This window comes from Nycticebus coucang, chromosome 18 (assembly GCF_027406575.1).
Source record: "Nycticebus coucang isolate mNycCou1 chromosome 18, mNycCou1.pri, whole genome shotgun sequence".
NCBI lineage: Eukaryota > Metazoa > Chordata > Mammalia > Primates > Lorisidae > Nycticebus > Nycticebus coucang.
Genome location: NC_069797.1, coordinates 77,231,701 through 77,249,823, shown reverse-complemented (window position 1 = coordinate 77,249,823; position 18,123 = coordinate 77,231,701). Strand labels below are relative to the sequence as shown.

Below are 18,123 nucleotides of genomic sequence, written 5' to 3'. Positions count from 1 at the left end.
ATGGCTAAGTAAAACCTGGCATGGCCACATGTGGCAACATTACTCAGCTGTAAAAGAAGGGAATCCTGGCTCTGCTGCAGGGGGACAGACCCTGAGGACATTGTGCCCAGTGAAGTAAGCAACACCCAAAAGATGGTAAATTTATGTATGTGTATTTGACCACAGTAATAAAAATTCAAATGACGGCGGTGCCTGTAGCTCAGTGGGTAGGGTGCTGGCCACATACACTGGGCTGGCAGGTTCAACTGTCCCGGCCCAGCTAAAACAACAATGACAACTGCAACCAAAAAATAGCCAGACATTGTGGCGGGCGCCTATTGTCCCAGCTACTTGGGAGGCTGAGGCGAGAGAATCTCTTAAGCCCGAGAGTTTGAGGTTGCTGTGAGCTGTGACGCCCCAGCACTCTACCCAGGGTGACAGCTTGAGACTTGGTCTAAAAAAAAATTCAAACGAACAACCAAAAAAAAAAGAAAAGAAACAAACACAAAAGTGGCTCCAAAGCACCCCTCAAGAGAGCAACTGTTGACCTGGGTCCTTAGGTCTGACAATGTGGCACCAGCACGTGGTGCACCCTGGCCCCCAGGGAAGGGCTGCCCTGTCCCTCTGGTTTGCATGGAAAGGAGGGCAGCTCTGGGCGGGTGAGTGCAGAGGGGATGTGCCAGGTCATGAATCTGGCCACCAGGAGTCCAGGGAAGGGTGACAACTGTGAAGACAGGTGCTGTGGTCTGGGGGCCAGGCCCACAAGGCCAGGACCAGAGCAGTGCAGCAAGGTGGGGCTGGTGCCCCAGCCACTCTGCAGCCTTCATGGGAATTGCCCTGAAGATGAAGGGGGCCTTCAGGGAAGGCGGGTGTGTTATAATGCACAGGGGTGTGTTGTAGTGAATAACCACAAATGGGTGGGTTTAATGCCAGAGAAATTTATCCTCTCACACTTCTAGAGCCAGAGGTCTAAAACTGGGGTGTCGTGAGCTGTGCTCTCCTCAAAGGCACTGGAGGAGGCCCTGCTGTTTCCAGGGTGTGGGTCCCCTCGACCATCCTTGGTGCTCCTCAGCTGTAGACACATCTTGTGTCTCTGCCTCTGTCTTCACACGGTCCCCTTTCCATACATTTCTCTGTTCTCTCCACTATGTAAGGACACTGGTCACAGGATTTAGGACCCACTCAAATCCAGGATGATCTCATCTTAACTAATTACATCTGCAAAGAGCCCATGTCTGAATGGACTTGCATTCTGGGAGGACACTGTTCCTCCCGGCACAGCTGGACTCTTGTCCACAGGCCGAAGTGGTGTCTGTAGATTTGCTGAAACAAGCCAGCAACAGGCTTAGGCAAAGAGAGTTAGGAGCTCCCCAGGGAGATGGCGCCAGCCGCCTGTCTGGAGTCTACGCCTCTGTCCCTGCCTGGTTTCGCTGGGCCTTTTCAGCTTGGCTTTGCCCCTTCAGAGCTGTGTCAACCTTGAGAAGCTTCCCTCTCTGGGCTCCAGTCTCAGTGAGGCACACTGTGGCGGAGACACTGCAAACGCCACCCGGCTGTAAGGCTGGCGCTGTGGCCATGAGCTTCCTTCAGCCATGGGCCTGGGAGAAGTTCAGCTCATGCAGAGAAAGCCTCTTCCCCACAGCCTTCTACCAAGGGCAGCCAGTGCCCCCAAACCTCATGGCCCTGGATGGAACCTCTTCTCTGTGGTTTGAGCAATTGACAGTGGTTAAGTCTACCCTCCGGAGCAGCAGCCCACAGGCAAGGGCACACCACAGACCTTGCAAAGAAAGCCCAGCACAGCAGGGAGAGTCGGCTGGCCACAGGCAGTCAGAGGGGGCCAGGCCCAGGTAATTGCAAGCAGACAGGAGGGTTTGGGCTAATGGGGGATGTTGAGGCCAACTACAGCCTGGGCTAGAAGCAGAGGAGCACAGAGGGTCTGCTCCCAGGCCGAGTCAGCCTGCCATCCGTTCCAACCTGTGGCCCCAGGCTCCATCCCAGCACGCGTGGCTGAGCAGAACTGGCTCCCAGGGCAAGCCTATGGCCAGACAGGTCTACTTCCAAACCCAGCTTCAATGTGTACTGGCCATGGGGTTTGAGGCAAGTTGCTTCATTTCCGAGCCTCAGCTCTGTCGTCTGGAGACGGGAGTGCCCTGTCGGTTGGCCCTGGAGACAAAATGGTACAACCCCAGAAGGGCACAGTCCACTCAGCCAGCGCTGGCTGTCCCCACGGTTGTCACAGGGCACACAGGAGTATCCATGCAGGCAGAGGGCGCATCAAGACCCCTGGAGGGAGACAAAGGCCTGGCGGGCCTGGAGGGACCCTGATAGTGGGACTCTGGCAGGTGGCCCTTGAGCCTGGCCTGGGCTGCTCTGAGCACAGCTCCTGCCCTGCCCACAGTCTCAGTTTGGGCTGTGTGCCCCAGACCCAAAGCCACTTGGTGGCTACTGTGACGGCCAAAACCTGCTAGAACTCCCCAGTGTTCCTGACAACAGCTCCGAGCGCAGCCCGGTGCCAGCCCTCCCATCCCCTTCCTTCCTCTTCTCTTTCTCTCCTCTCCTTTCCAAAGGTGAATTTCTTTTCAAAAGAAGGAAAAACAACCTATATTGATATGATTCTTCTGCCACGATCACCATAATCAAAAGTCATGTTTAAGCCACCCACAGTTAATTTTTTATTTATAAAATTGCGCTCTTCACCTCCAGTTCCCCTTAGGGCAAGAGCACAAATGGATCGTTTAATAAAATCCAAAGTAACACAAGAGAGTAATGAACAGGCAAGTTTTTCAAAGCTGCCGTAAGTAGCTTCCCCACTGCCCCCCTTCCCGGGGGCTCAGGGACAGGGAGCAACACGGCATGGGGACAAGAGTTCCCAAGGTCCCTCTGGGCTCAGGGACTGTACAAAGCCACATAAATCTCCCTGACGCCAAACGTGATCAGAGCACCACAGCTGCACATTTAGGGAAACTCAGAGAGGGCAAACACAAAGGAGAGGCAGATCCTGGGAAAGTGCGTATCACAGATGGAGTGTCTGCCCCAAATTCCCGTGTGGAAGCCCTGACCCACCATGGGGCAGTAGCTGGAGATGAGGCCTTTGGGAGGTGGTAGGGTTAGATGAGGTTATGAGGGCGGGTCCCTGGTCCCATGGGATTAGTGCCCTTCTAGGGAGAGACCTCAGAGAGCTCCTGGCCCCCCGCCACGTGAGGATGCATTGGGGCAATGTGTGCAAGCCAGGAAGGGGCTTCAGTTGGAACCCGCCTGCTGCTCCCTGACCTCAGACTGCCCATGTCCAGAACAGAGAGAAAAATTGCTGTTGTTTAAGTCACTGGCCTACAGTATTGTCAGGGCACCAGGACTACATTTTCCCAGGAGCACCCACCTCCCACTCCTCCAGCAGAGCCAGGTCCCTGCAGTACAGCCATCCTCCCCGCACCTTCATCAGCATCAGCTGCATTCAGCCTCCTGGACACCAGCACCAGGACAGGGCCCTTTGCTGCCCTTGGAACAAAGGCACCTGTGGCTGACTCGGTTGTCCTTGCCAGTGGAGTTAAGAAGGGGCACAGTTGTCCCAAAATGATGGATTCTTGCAACATCACCCCCAGAACGATATCATGCTGGGGGCTCAGACGTAAAGTGAAACAGACCGAGAGAAACATCAGGGTGACCAGATGCAAGGACACCCCTCCCAGGGCAGGAGAAACATCGGGGTGATCAGAGGTAAAGACGCCCCTCCCAGGGCAGGAGAAACATCGGGGTGATCAGAGGCGGCAAGGACGCCCCTCCCAGGCCAGCACTCGGGGTCCGCCTTGTAGCAGATGCTCCGTAATGAGAGACAAGACGGCACCACCAACAAGCTGAGGCCACAGTGGGACGCAGCCCATCACAAACATGCTCTGCCTTCCCGGAACCCAGCTGGGGAGGGGAGGGGGGACGTCAGGGCTGAAAGCCACCCATCAGAGGGCTCAGCTGGGTCACTACACGAGGGGACCATGTCTGACAAATTGCTTTCCACGATTCACACTACAGACAGGTTTTACTAATAGACTCGTGTTCTTTTGATTCCAAGGGTCATACCAACAAGGCCCAGTTAAATTCCTGAAGAACAAAATGTATTTTGTGGGCAGAAGAAAGTGAGGTTAAAGGCTCTGGGAGGCAGGAGACCCCCGATGTTTGCACAGAGTTGAATAAAGACAGAAACAATCAGTCTTGAGCAGGAGGCCTGTGGGCAGGAGCCCCTACAGGACTCGTCTTTGGAGGGGCTAGAGTTCCAACAGTAGGTATGCTGGTATGACCCTTCCCTGTGCTGTGAGCACAGGGAGCCCACACGAGAGGTGGGGCACAGGGAGATGAGGACAGGCCTCTCTGGGGGGAGGAACCGGCATCCACTCTCCAAGGAGCCAACCCCATGCTTCCAGCTTGAGTCCAGCTCCGATCTCAGAGGCAAATGCTGCCCTGTTGGCTCCTTCCTTCATCACTCACTCGCAAACTTCTCCTTCCCTGTCTGTGGTAGCCCCACGCCATGGCCTCCACCCACGGGACTTCACGCCACCCCCCACACCAGAGGCAGGGTGGGCTGGGGGGACGAACCTGGTAAGTGCACTCACTGTGTTTGGGCTTAGCTGACAGTGTACCACACCCGCTGGCTGGATACGCCGTGTGAACCTCATGCATTGAGGCAAAAGTCACCAGACCTGGTTAACAGCTGACTGGCTGAGAGCGGTGTGTGCAGACAATGAGGCTGAGAAGCACGGACAGCTGTATGCTGTGACCCTGGGAGCACACCCACCTGCCGGCTGTGGTCAGCATGGCTCATGGGGTGGGAGTGAGCCCAGGGGTTTCTGTTGCTCCCCCTACCCTGGGTTGGATAGGGGCCAGAAGCCAGGATGCTGTGGCCTCCTGGGCAGTGGGCTCCTCCAGAGACCACCTTCCCTTCCATGCAGCACAGGAACTCTAGGGAGATGCCGAGAAGAACCTCACCGGCCCAGAGACACTTGGCAGTATGGAGGACAAGCCAGGAGGGGCCCCTGTGGAGAGGCCTCAGGCTCAGCCTCCCTCCTAATCCTCCCTGAGTCCCGGGATTTCTAAAGCATAGAGGCGCTTTGGGATTGAACTGGGTCCCAGCCTCTCAGCCTCTGAGCCTCCTGACGCAGCATCGGCAGCGTGTTCACACGGTGCGGGTGCCAAAAGATTTGCTTTGACCAAATAAAAACACCTGTAACCATGAGGAAACTCGAAGAGAACTCAGGGGATGCCAAGTCACTCAGAGCAGAGGACTGGCAGAGGCTGGGGAGGTGGTGGGACGGGGCGCTCCGCCAACCCTGATCTGGGCTGAGGTCGCCCAAAGACTTGGAGGTCCTGGGCCAGAACGTTCCATTGTGCTTAGAGGAACTCTGAGGGCTCGGACACCCTGGGAGGGCTGAGGATGAAGGAGACAGACCAACAGACGTGGAGTCGGCTGGGTAGAGGAGGGACAGAGGCAGGGATGAGAAGCTCTCCCCCTCCCCCACCCCGCCCCGCCCTGCAGGGCAGCAGGCCCTTCCCCTCCAGCTCTGGACTCTCCCCTCACTCGGCTGTGTGCTTGTTCAGCAGTGCTGGATTGAAAGGAGCTAAATTGTATTGAATTGCAGCTCGCTTTAAGAAAAGAAACCAAGAAAAAAATCAACTCTGAGAAAATCCCTCTGATCAGCTGCAAGCAGCAGTTGACGGAGCCACCCGTACCTGGGGTCTCCTTGTGGAGGCCGCTCTTCCCGCCCTCCCTGCACCTGCCCTCCCCACCTCGCCTGCAGAGGTTGCTTTTGCCGGGTTTGTTTGTTTGTTTGTTCAGTAGGTTGGTTGGTTTTTTTGCTGGGGAGGGGAGCAGAAGCTGCCTAGAGCCACCTTGGTGGTGTCCTGCCTGGTGTTCAGTACAAGCTCTGGTGCTCTGTGGCCCACAGCCCTCCCTGCTGTGGTTGGGTAAGAGTCTGTCTGCGTGATTGTGAAACGCTTTCATCGTGACTGGCCCAAGCTCTAGCACACATCAGCCAGGCTCTGGACAGTGAGACGTCCCCTGCTCACTTTACCTACAGATGAGAGAGGACAGCTGGCCCAGTTGCAGGCCAGCGCAGCTACTTAACCAGCTGGGGCCTCCATTTTTACGTCTGAGAAATGGGGCTAGTAGGAACAGCACCTGCCCCGGGAACCACAGTGAGACACGTGAAGTAGCTGAGACGTGAAGCTGCCTGTCTCAGCCGATGGGGACGGAGGTGGGGACGGAGGCATCTCCAGATCTCAAGAAAGAGGCCCAGTCAGGCTCTGCTTTTCAATTCCAGGATCTTTTCACTTGCTTTTATCTTATGTATGCTCAGTTACACACACACACACACACACACACACACACACGGGTGGGGCTTTGGAGTGGCTACATAAAGGGCACGGCGTTTCCTTTTGGGGTTACAAAAATGCCCCGGCCGGAGGCAGAGGAGGCAGCTGCACAGCGCTGTGAATGTACTTAATGCCACCAACCTGGACACTTCAAAGTATAGAAACAGCAAATTTCATGTTATGTGTATTTTACCATAGCAGGAAAGATATGCAAGAAGTATACGCAGGAAATTACGAAAAAAATGAGTGCAGGACACTTAAGTCTAAAGCAGTAGCTGACACACACTTGCATGTATGCACGCACGCGCGCACACACACACGCACTCCTTGCTTCTAAGCTCCCGAGTGACAGACTGAGGAAAGGACGTGTGTCCTGGCGTGCATGTGAGGTCCCCTGTGCCCCTGAGCTAGCTTTGTGACCTTAAGCAAGAACCCTGACCCCACTAGCCTAGGTCCCCAGATTATAAACTGAGCAAGTGCGTGGCCTCTGCCAGCTTCTCCTCAGCTCAAACTTTTTCCTGCTACTGGAAGCTGCACCAATTATAACAACACACTGCAATTGCTTCCAGTGGGGATTTAGAATTCCCTTACTTACCTTTAACATAATATTAAAATAAACTGTGTGTGTGGTGACCACCCTTCTTCCCCCGGAGGAGGAGACAAATCCCTGCTGAGTGGCAGAGGAGCCCAGCCTGGGACTAAACATTACCATCAGTGATTCACAAAGCCTGAATTAGTGGACAAATTTTTAAAAAGAAAAAAACAAAACAGTGTGAGAAGAAGAGGAAAGAGATCATCTAGAGTTTGAGGCAAAGAAAAGAGAGAGAGGAAAATTAAAAAAAAAAAAAGAAAGAGAACACCCCAAGGGTCACAGGGTAGGTGCAGTGGGGAAATCCGGTTGGCAGGTGCACAGCGCCTGTTTCCCGACGTCTTTGCCTGTTAAGTGAGATCAGGCGGGAGCCGGAGTTTAACAGGGCAGGTTTTCCAGGAGCCCCAGGAGAGGACGCTTCAGCTTCCAGGCTGGACTAGTTGATGAGCAAATAGCATCACCAGCAGCCAGATGCCTGATGACAACACTGATTGTGATTCTCTCTTCTTTCTCTCTTTTTCTTTTCTTAGAGAGCCCAGAGTGCCTCGGGGAAAATTGGCTGAATAAAAGGTATAAAGACTTTCTCTATTTTTCCTGAATAGTTTTGACAGATATGAGTATGTTGAACATCTTGGGAGCCACCGGTAAATGCCAGGAGTTCTAGGGTTTCTCATTTGCTGGAGGGAGGCCGAGCTCAGGGCTGAGGAGTGTGGTTTGGCTGCGTTTGGCCCCTCCAGGTCGTCCTGTCTTGTGTCCCCTTGTGGGCAGCTCAGAGTGTGCTGGAGGAGCTGAAGGGGAGGGGATGAGTGGAGGAGGAGCTTGTCTGCAGGCCACTCCTTTGTCTGGGGAGGGGCTGCTGTTGTCCAGTCCCTCACGGTCCCTGCTGCCCCTGCCCCAGACCCCCCTGGCACCACTGCCCCTTCCCAGGGCCTCAGGGCACCTGCTCCGATGGGCAGCCCTGGCTGTATGTTTCAGGGCAGTCTGACTCACGCATGGGGAATGGGACTTCAGAAATCAGCTCAATCCCCACACTGACCCTTGTTGGGGGACTAGATGCTGATGGGCAAATCGTCAGTCTGGGTGTTGCTTGCAGCCGACCCCCCATGCCCACATGTGGCTGATTTTCTTCAGGGATTCACTTCCAGAGTTTAACTTTGGGGATGTTATTATACAGTACAGATGCCTCTAGACTTTTGATGGGGTCACATCCTGATAAACCCATCATAGGTCAAGAATATCCCAAGTCGAAATGCATGTAAATACCCTAACAAGCTCATCACAAAGTTGAAAAGTCCTAAATCAAGCCATCGTGAGTTGGGCACCGTCTGTAATGTCTGTTCACTGTGAACAGAATTAGGAAATGCAGGTTGGTCATGAGTTTGCAAGGCTCGGCCCCCAGGTGGCTTCTCCCAGCAGACTCTGGGGTCTCAGAGATATGGCACAAGGACAGCAACAGCCTGCCTGAAAATCAGAAATGGAAACTAGGTCAGTCGGGGTTAGAGGCGGACGTCTCAAGTCAGACAGTAGGGACACTGCTGGGCAATGTCATTCACACTGGGCTCTGTGTGACCCCCCCACACACACACTGCCACGTGGCCACCACGTGTCTCAGTGTTACACGCAGCCCTCCTGGCAGGAGCAAAGGGCACAGCTGACCGGGCTTCACAACCTCACTAGGATGTTCTTAACCATGAGGAGGGCGGCAGCCTCCTGAGATGCCACCCTTGTAAACTGACTCTGTTTAACAGGGAAGGATTCAAAGACTCTACAGGTAAGTCTGTATATTCTAAGATGTATGTTCTAAGTCAGGCGTCCTCAAACGGTGGCCCGCGGGCCACATGAAGCGGTGTGAATTGTATTTGTTCCCGTTTTATTTTTTACTTCAAAATAAGGTATGTGCAGTGTGCATAGGAATTTGTTCAGAGTTTTTTTTTTTTTAAACTATAGTCCAGCCCTCCAACGGTCTGAGGGACAGTGAATTGGCCCCATGTTTAAAAAGTTTGAGGATGCCTGTTCTAAGTGATGATCCAGCAATTTGCCCGGCTCCATAAATTTGGATTTCTGCACGTTTAGTTTTGAACAGTTTTACTGAAGTGTGATGGGTGTGCACTAACCAAAGCGGAGAATGTGCAGGCTGATCCATTCTGATGTCTGTTTCTACCCGGGGCCCTGCTCCGTGATCCCTCCCACACACCCTACCCAACCTCCTCTTCCCGGCAACCACCACCATCCACTTCTTGTCGCTATAGACCGGTTTGTATCTGGGGGCGCTTTATATACGAGAGCCACACCACGTGTACTCGAGGTGGGTTTGGCCTCTTTCACTCAGGATAATTATTTTGAGATCCATCCGTGCTGTTGCATTGTATCAATCGTTCAATTCTTGTCGCTGAGTCGTACTCCACGCTCTGATCCTGCCGTGGGGGGTTATCCGTTTGCTCCTCCAAGGGCGTTTGGGTTTTTCTAGCCTGGGGGTACTACAAGTAAAGCTGCTGTGAATATTTGTGTGCAAATCTCTATCTAGACACTGTCCTTTTCTCTTGAGTAAAATATCTGTGGGTGAGTTGGGTCATGTGGCAGGTGCATGTTTAACTTCTTAAGTAAATGCCAAACTGTTTACCAAAGTGGTTGTGGCCTTTCCTGTCCCGCCAGCCGCGTGCGAGAGCTGCCGTTCTGCCCCATCCCCACCAGCCCTTGGTGTTGTCGGGGCTATGATTTTTGCCACTCTAAGTGTGTAGCGCAGCGGTATCTCCTTGCGGTTTTCATTTCCATTTCCCTAAGGACTGATGATGTTGAGACTCTATTCACGGGGTTACTTGGCATCTATACATTTTCTTTGATAAAGCACAAAGAGATTATTTCTCCCCAGGCTTTCTTCTAGATGTTCTATACATTTAGTTTTTGCGTTTAGGTCTGTGGTTTATCCTGAATTAATGTTTGCATGTAGTGTGAGTTATGGATTGAAGTTTGTTCTTCTGCGTACGGACGTCCGGTGATTTCAGCATCACTTATAGAAAGATTATCCTCTCCCCTACTGGATTGCCCGTGCAGCCTTGTCAAAAATCAGCGTCCTGCCTGTGAGTCTCTCTCTGTTCCCTCAGTCTGTGGGTCTGTCTCGATGCCAGTAGCCCCCGCAGTGGGTGCTGGTCGTACCTTTGCAGTTAAGGTTTGAAATCAGGTAACTCTCTTGTCCTTTGTCAAAGCTGTATTGGCTATTCCAGGCCCTTTTCATTTCCATGTGAATTTTATAATCAGTAGGTGCATTTCTAAAATGAACAAACAAAAAAGGGTCTGCTGGGATTTTGATCGGGATTGCATTGAATCTAGAAATCAATTTGGGAGATCACTGACGTCTTAACAGCACTGAGTTTTCTGACTCGTAAACAAGGTACGACTTTCCCTTTAATCAGAACTTTAATTTCTCCCATCAGTGGTTTGTAGGATGGTTTTCAGTGGATGGGTCTTGCATGTCTTTTGTTAGATTTGTCTTTAAGAAATTCATATTTGGCGGCGCCTGTGGCTCAGTGAGTAGGGCGCCGGGCCCATATGCCGAGGGTGGCGGGTTCAAACCCAGCCCCAGCCAAACTGCAACAAAAAAAAAAAAAAAAAAAAAAATAGCCAGGCGTTGTGGCGGGCGCCTGTAGTCCCAGCTGCTCGGGAGGCTGAGGCAAGAGAATCGCGTAAGCCCAAGAGTTAGAGGTGGCTGCGAGCTGTGTGACGCCACGGCACTCTACTCAAGGGCGGTACAGTGAGACTCTGTCTCTACAAAAAAAAAAAGAAATTCATATTTTAATATTCTTTTAAGTGGTATTTCTCTGTAGATTTCTGATTGATTGTTGCTAGTATATAGAAATAAAACAGTTTTTTTGCATATTGATCTTGCGTCCTGCAACTTTGCTAAATCCACCTACTAGTTCCAGCGGCTTTTTTATAGATTCCATCAGATTTTCTGCATAAGTATTTATGTTAATAAAGGCAATTTTACCTCTTCTTTTCCAATTTTTAAATTATCTTTTTCTGTGTGTTTCTTTTTGGGAAGTTCCTATTGTTGCATTTTCAAGTTCATTAATCTTTTCTCTACAGTGTTGAGTCTGCCATTAAGCTCATCTGATGCATTGTTTTTTTTTTAGTCTCAGACACCATACTTTTTATCTCTACAAGTTTAGTTTGGGTACTTTTTACATCTTCTGTGTCTGTCGTACAGTTACATAACTGTTTACTGTCCTTGTCTTCTAATTCTAACATCTGTTAGATGTTAAACTGTTCTGAGCCACTTTCAAATGATCGATTTTTCTCCTCATTTGGGGTTATGTTTTCCTGCCTGGTTGCAGACCTAGACATTATAAATTTCACCTTGTTGGATGTGGGGTACTTTTGAGTTCCTATAACTATTCTTGAGCCTTGTTCTGGGATGCAGTTATTTTTTAAAAGTTCGAGCCTTTCAGTTCTTGCTTTTTAGATTTGCCAGACGGGCCCAGAGCTGTGTTTGGTCTGGATCTGATGGATCCTGTTACAGAGGCGATTGATTGATTGCTGCCGTGCAGATTAGGCCGAGGATGCCGGCCTAACTGGTGAGGACGTGCCTGCTCCCGCGTGGGAGCCGAGTGCTGTCCCTCCGCTCCCTTAGGGCGGCTTCTGCAAATGCTTGTGCTGTTCCGTACTCCACTGAGTGCTCCATGGACCCTCAGCACCATATCTCTTGGGGCTTCCTCCATCCAGCCTCCCGTCCAGTGCTCTGTCTTCAGCCATCTCGGCCTCCCCACCTCTCAGTTCTGTCTCCTCAGCACAAGACTCCACTGGGGTCCCTGCACCGTGGCCTGAAAACTTTCTCAAGACAGCTGGGATGGCTGTGGGGCTCCCCCAATGGTTTTCTGGTGCCCAGGGGTCACCACCCTTCCCTGCCTCATGCCCAGTGCCTTGAAAAGCACTTTGTGGCTGACAGTTATTGTTCCAGGAGGCAGGATGCACAGGCCTGTCTCACTGGGAGCAGACAGACCCTTTCCCCTCTTCACTCACCCACACACACATGTCCGAGGACACGAGGCACATGCCCGGCCATTGGCTCCAGTCCCCTAGGATGGAATGACAGTCCCCCAGGTGACCCCAGGGGGTTGTCAGAGCACTCACAGGCCCAGAATACATAGTCTGGGTGGAGAGACAAACAGCTTGTCTCCCTTGCCTCGAAGATGGCCTCCTTCCCCTCACTTAGGAGAACTCTGCAGTGGCAGGAACTTAACTCTTGAAAGATTGTAACCACGTGTGTTTCACAAATTTCTTCTTGGGTAAATTTTGATTGTTAAGAATAAGGAAAGAAAGAGAGAGGTAAAAAGTACATCTACACCTCCCAAAATTCGGTGGTACGGAAGGAAACCTGAGGCCCCAGCAACCCGACTGGCCTCACTGCTGCGTCTGTCACTGTGCGCAGCGGCCAGCGCCTTCCTGCCCCCAGTAAGCATGACTGAGCAGCACCCATAGGAGACCCAGGCCATTCTGTCTTCCAGATCTCAGTCCCCACACCCCCCCAGCTGAGCCAGGCCCAGGTGGACCCGGCCTGTTAACCCTTGCTGTGAGCACAGCATCTCCAGCTGACAAGGGAACATGGGCCATTACAAGCAACACCTGTCACTCCATTTTGTCCTCACAGCAGGCCCATTGAGAAGGCAGGAGTGATGCTTTCATCCCCATGCTATGGGCGAGGAAACTGAGGCTGAGAATGGGCACATCACTTACCAGGCTCACGTCGTAGGTGGCCTGGGCAACACCGCAGCCCTGGCTGGCCAGGCTTCTTTTCACTGCAGATTTCCCTTGTGCACAGTGGGTATTCCCATAAGAGAGTGTGGATTTCTTGGTCTTGTGTCTGTCTCTGAGCCCTTTCCACCCATGCTTCCTGCAACAAAGGAGCAAGTGGCTAGTGTGAGACCCAGAGGACTCGCCCTTCCCAGCCCACACGGGCTCCCGGTCCTCTGAGAGAACATACCTCTGTCAAGGTTGTTGGCCATCTGGCTTCATGAACGGCAAGGCTCGCTGCAGAGTTTCTGTATGAAACACCAGGTGGCGGGGGCTTGTTCCGTCTGTACATCTGTTTGGACTCGTGTATCGGGTAAGCTGCCCTTATGGGTGGGGAAGGAGTCTGCAAGGGAGATGCCCAGAAATGTTGGCCGCAAAGGTTAACCCAAACTGGTGGCCATCTCTGACTGGGCTGAGGTCAGGGCTGCACTCAGAGCTGCCACACACATTTCCACAGGACACGCAGCTCCCACACTCCCCAGTTCTGCCTCGCAGAACCCGAGTGAGGTCCCTAGTGGTGCCCTTGGCATTCTGGACGTATCCAGCTGGGTGGTTTTGTGCTGCCCTTAAAAATCACAGGACATTAAACAGTGGAGATGGGATTAGAGAGCAACAAAAGAAGCATGTACATGTGTGCACAAGTGTTTGTGTGAAAGTATAAAACTGCGAGCTTGTGTTTTCCCCAGAGTATTAATTACAGCTGGAGAGGAGGCTGGTCCACCATGTTCCGCTTGGGCAGAGTAATTTCTCACCAGATTCCAGGGAGCAGGAGGAAGGTCACTGGACAGAGGGTAGGACACAGACCCCTGCCGCAGACCTCGCTGCCGTGCCCCTGACCCTTGGCGGATGGCTGTGCCGAGGCCCACGGCAGAGGGAGTGCAGGGAGTGCCCATAGAGGGCTAGAAGGAGCAGTGAGGCAGCAAGGGTCCCGCTCAAGACAGAACTGGCAACTGGGAGCTGCTTAGGAGGAGAGGGAAGGGTAGGGAGACTCCAGCACCGCCAGCCCTGCCGCCTACACCTGCTGCCATCTGACTGCAAAGGCCTTTCCATGTGGCTCACAGCAGGGCCGACCCTCTCTGGCATTTCACAGAGGAGGGCCATGAAAAGGGTGGGTTTTATCTCTATCGGTGGCTACAAGGCAGCTGTACCTACTCACTCTCCCAATGAGCAGAGTGGCGTCCCCGCGATGTGATGGGTATAATTCAAGAACTCTCCGGCTTTGGCATCACCAACTGGAGAGGAAACACCAACACAGAAGCCTGGAACATGCCTCCCTGCCTCTGAGTCCCTTCCACTCTCACCCGGGCCCCAGGGTCATCGCCTGTGCCCCTTGGCTGGTCAGGGCCTTCCTGGGCACTTTGCTTTTCAGCTCTCAGCTGTCACACCTGTGCTCCAGCTGTAAGTCATACAGTGAGTATCCCCAGCAGGTCACCTCCCCAGGCCACCCTCCCCCAGCTGGCAGACAACAGGCAGGGCCCACACTGATGCCTCCTGAAGGGAGGGTCCCACGTAGCACCAATGGTTCATCGTCCCGTCAGCAGTGAGCACACACCATATGCTTGGGCTACAACAGGGAATAGGACAGAGCCCCTACCCTTGGCCAGCCAGCACGGAAGCAGCTAGTCACCTCTTCCTGGGGGCGAGCTGGGTTTCTGAGACCAGTGGGGCACCTCTGTCCACTCCAGGGGGGACAGAAGACCCCAGTCTGGGAGAAAAGGGGGAATGCACTCAGGAACCGAGGCCCACGGCCTCTGCTGATGTCTCTGGCTCGGCTGCTGAGCTTAATCTCTCAGGACTTACTTTGTCCCTTCTGTGCTGGAATCAGCCTTCGAAGACTCAGCACTCAGAGCCGGTGATCTCAGCCAACACCAGCAAGAAATCTCCATGGCTCCTCTGCTGGCATCCGGCCTGCCACCTGGCTGGCACTTACAGAAGAGTTAGAGGGAGAGGAAAGGAAGGGGGTGCAGGAGGCAAGGGGGGGCTGAGCAGGGCGGATGGAGGAGCCACCACCCTCCACTGCTCCTGCAGGGGCTATGAGAAGCCCCGAGGTCACTGCCCAGAATGCTGAGGCCTGCCAGGTCCTACAGCCTCCTAAGGTGGGAGAGTTGGAGGCTTTCTTCATCCAGTTCCTCAGTGAATGAATTCACATGCCTAACCCTGCACACTCCCACGTGCCTTGATTAGCAGGGAACGTTTATCAGATACCTATGTGCCAGGCTCTTCCCCGTGGTGCTCTGAAAACTCCCAGACTCATCCAAGAAGGAGAGTGTTGCTATCCCCACCCTAACAAAAAGGAAACCGAGGCTCAGCGAGGTTATATCATGTGCCCAAATGTGCACAGCTGGTCAGCTGGAATTTGAGCTCAGGTCCGAGCAGTGCCAAATCCCGGGCTCCTTCCACCCAGCAGAGTGACACTCAAGACACACTTGGCGGAGTCGCGGACCCCACACGTCTCTTGGTCAGGGTGGGAAGGATAACGAATCCTGAATCCGGCTAATCAGGCCAGGAAGCCGTCCCCACTCCTCTGTGGATACCTGCTCTTGAGAGATCCTCAGGCCGAGCAGAAGGGGCCATGGGATCCATCTCTAGACACTTGCCCCCCACTTAAGGAATGTGCTGCTGGGGTGACAATGATGCTTTTAAAGCCCAAGGTTGTCTGTGCCCTACCTCTGCTCCAATTCTTCCTGTGACTTTTAGAGAAAGGCCACTGTCCTCAAAATACCCTCCTCGCTAAGACCTCATACACTCTGGCCCAGGGCTCCTCCGGCTCCTCCCTGTGGCCATCCTCCCTGTCATGGCTCCAACCCCCTCAATAGCCAGACGGGGCCCAACAGTGGGGCCTCAGCCGGGGGTGCTCTTCTGCGGGAACATTGCTTCTACAGAGCCAGGGGTTCCACCCTGCACCACATCCTCAGTGAACCCACCCTGAGCCCCTGGCTGCCACTGCGGGCCCCCTCCCTGCTGTGCCCCTCTGGACCCTCTCACCTTCAACATACAAGATAATTTTCTCTGTTGTGTCTGTTGGCTCCCCTCCCCAGATAGGGGAAAACTCATAAAGGCAGTTTGGCTTATGGCCAGGTCCCCAGTGCTCCACGGATGTTTGGCCAATGATATGGTAGGGACCCAGGACCCCCTCCAGCTCTGCCCCAGTGGCCCCTCCCCAGCTGGGTTTGGAGGGTCCCTGAGACATGGACACCCACCTCCCCCGATGCACATGCTGGCTGCTGAGGCGTCCTCGGGTCAGTCTGCAGCCCAGGACCAAGCGTGTGCAGAACTGGTGCAGAAGGTGGTTGACAGGGACCTTTTGAACTCACCTCTCTCTCTCTTCAATAGATGTGCATATGGGAACAGACACCCAGAGGCGGGAGGGGTGCTGGGGTGCTGGTCTGAGAGGCAGCAGCCACAAATGAGTGATATCCAAGGAGGGAAATTGAGGCTAAGAGGCTCCTGACTTTCCAAAGGTGCAGGAAGGCCAACCCTGCAGACACGGGGCTATGTATGCGATGGTCTCTTTGACCCGAGGATGGTTAGGTGCACCCAGAATGATTTGAATGGCACCTCCAAAGAGCACCAGCTCCCAGGCTGTCTAGTGTGTGCCGCAAGACTCGGGGCTTAATGCCAGTCGGCGCGTCCACCGATGGTTTGTGGAAACATTTAGTAGGCATGATGATTGAATTCTGCTTAACCTGAGGCTGGGAGGAATAACTAATAGCTTGCCTGCTCTCCTGATAGGACCTAAGGTAAAAGTAACTAAATTTAATAAGAATAGATAGAGAATCTTGCTCTTAAGTCCAAAAACACAGGTTGGTTAAATACAAGAGGAAGAAGACAACGGGGCTTCCGTCAATAACGGGGGTGGCCAAGTAACTCATCACCCAAACCCGGGCGTTGTTAATAATGGTGGTGTGAGCTTGTGGTACCTGGGGGAGCTGACCAGTGGTCACCCTAAGGATAAGTGCCCACTACAGCTGTTGTCTAGATGCTGCAGGTCTCAACGAGCATCCTGGATCACTGAGGGGAGCTGGGCTTCCCGGCTGTGCCCAGAGCCACCCTTGGGTGCTGGGCTCACTCTGGAGGGCCCAGCTCTGAGCCAGGGGGATGGTTCACAGCCAAGCGGACAAGGGTGGGGTATGGAGGCTTGGATACATCCCCAGGGGAATGACCATGGGCCAAGCATGGCATGCCAAGAAGAGGGGTGTCCAGTGGTCTCTGCAGAGATTGTGAGGTAGGCCGGGCTGGACTGGGCTGGGCTACTCAGCCCTGAGGCCTTGTTGACAAAACTAAGATTGAAGGAGAGTGCGGGGCAGACAGATTTCAGGCTGCCTAGAGAGAGAAATTTCTAACGATGGCAGCCAGCCAGCTGGGAGTGGGCTGCCTGAGTTCCTGTCCTCATGGGGGGCTGCAGAGGAGCTTCCTGTGCCCTGGAGGGGTGGGGCCCGTGACTCCTAAGGCCTGGATGGAAGGCAATGCCTTGGTGGCCGCCATATGTTACTGTTTGGGAAAGAAGAATCAGCCCAGCGACTCTTTAAATCAGGATACCCGTAGAGAGCCGGCAGGTGCAGGCACCACTGGAGCCTGCTTCCCTCGGCCTCCCGGTCTCCCTCCTGCATCTCTGTCCCCAGCTCACAGCCCTTTCCCTGTTCCCCTGCCCCCCTCCATGCTGAGGTGCATTTTCCCTCCCCGAGTTCTCTCTCCTGCTGCTGAATTACTGAGAGTGCCGTGTGCTTCACTGTGCCAGGGGCACAGCTGCAGAGCAGCTGGGCTTGGAAAATGTCAGTGACCCAGGACAGTTGTGCTGGGCCTTAGCAAGCATCCCTCGGTGGGCAAACATCCTGCATGCCCCTTCCTTCTCCCCAAGTCATTATTGATTCATGACCACCACTGCTCAACTAGACAGTGCTGTGTCCTCTCCACATCTCACGCCACCTGCCTGGGGGCCAGTGGCAAATGTCACTGACTGGCCCAGGTGCAGGGTCAGGTCTCCATGTCAGGGTCTGCAGCTGACCAGCCAAAGACCTCCAGGGTGCTTTTGGAAGTGCTCTGCCCATGAGGGCACTACCACAGTGTGGGTGTCACTCAGGCACGTGTGTGGGGTCAGGGTCCTGTGTGTGTGCGGGGAGGCCAGTGCGTGCAGGTATACATGAGGCGGTGCATCTGTGGGTCCCTGCATTGTCATGTGTGTAGAGTTTTGAGAGCAGATACTCTAGAGCTTAATGTGATACAGACCCTGCCCACGAGGCAAGTTTTCTAATGAAGGTGATGTCGTGGCCACCTGGGTTTTAGCAGATGCAGGAGACAGCCAGGTTATTCAGGATCTGGCTGTGTGAGCAGGTTTCCCGGGGCAGGCAGGGAAAGGTGAGCCTCAAAAGGCTTAAGAACTGACCCCATGCCATGATCCAGAGGCATAGGGTGTG

The 18,123-nt window shown here is 53.6% G+C and overlaps 1 protein-coding gene across 4 annotated transcripts in view; it reads left to right on the top strand.

Annotated features, from left to right (window-relative positions):
- RBFOX3 (RNA binding fox-1 homolog 3) overlaps window positions 1–18,123 on the top strand; it is a 395,158-nt gene that overhangs the window by 273,531 nt on the left and 103,504 nt on the right. For 3 of the 4 annotated variants that reach the window (XM_053569049.1, XM_053569051.1, XM_053569050.1), the window contains exon 4: window positions 7,453–7,492. The exons of the other annotated variant lie outside the window; for it this stretch is intronic. The gene's annotated coding sequence lies outside the window, so the exon portion shown is untranslated. The remainder of the gene's footprint in view (window positions 1–7,452; window positions 7,493–18,123) is intronic. 4 annotated transcript variants of the gene reach the window in all.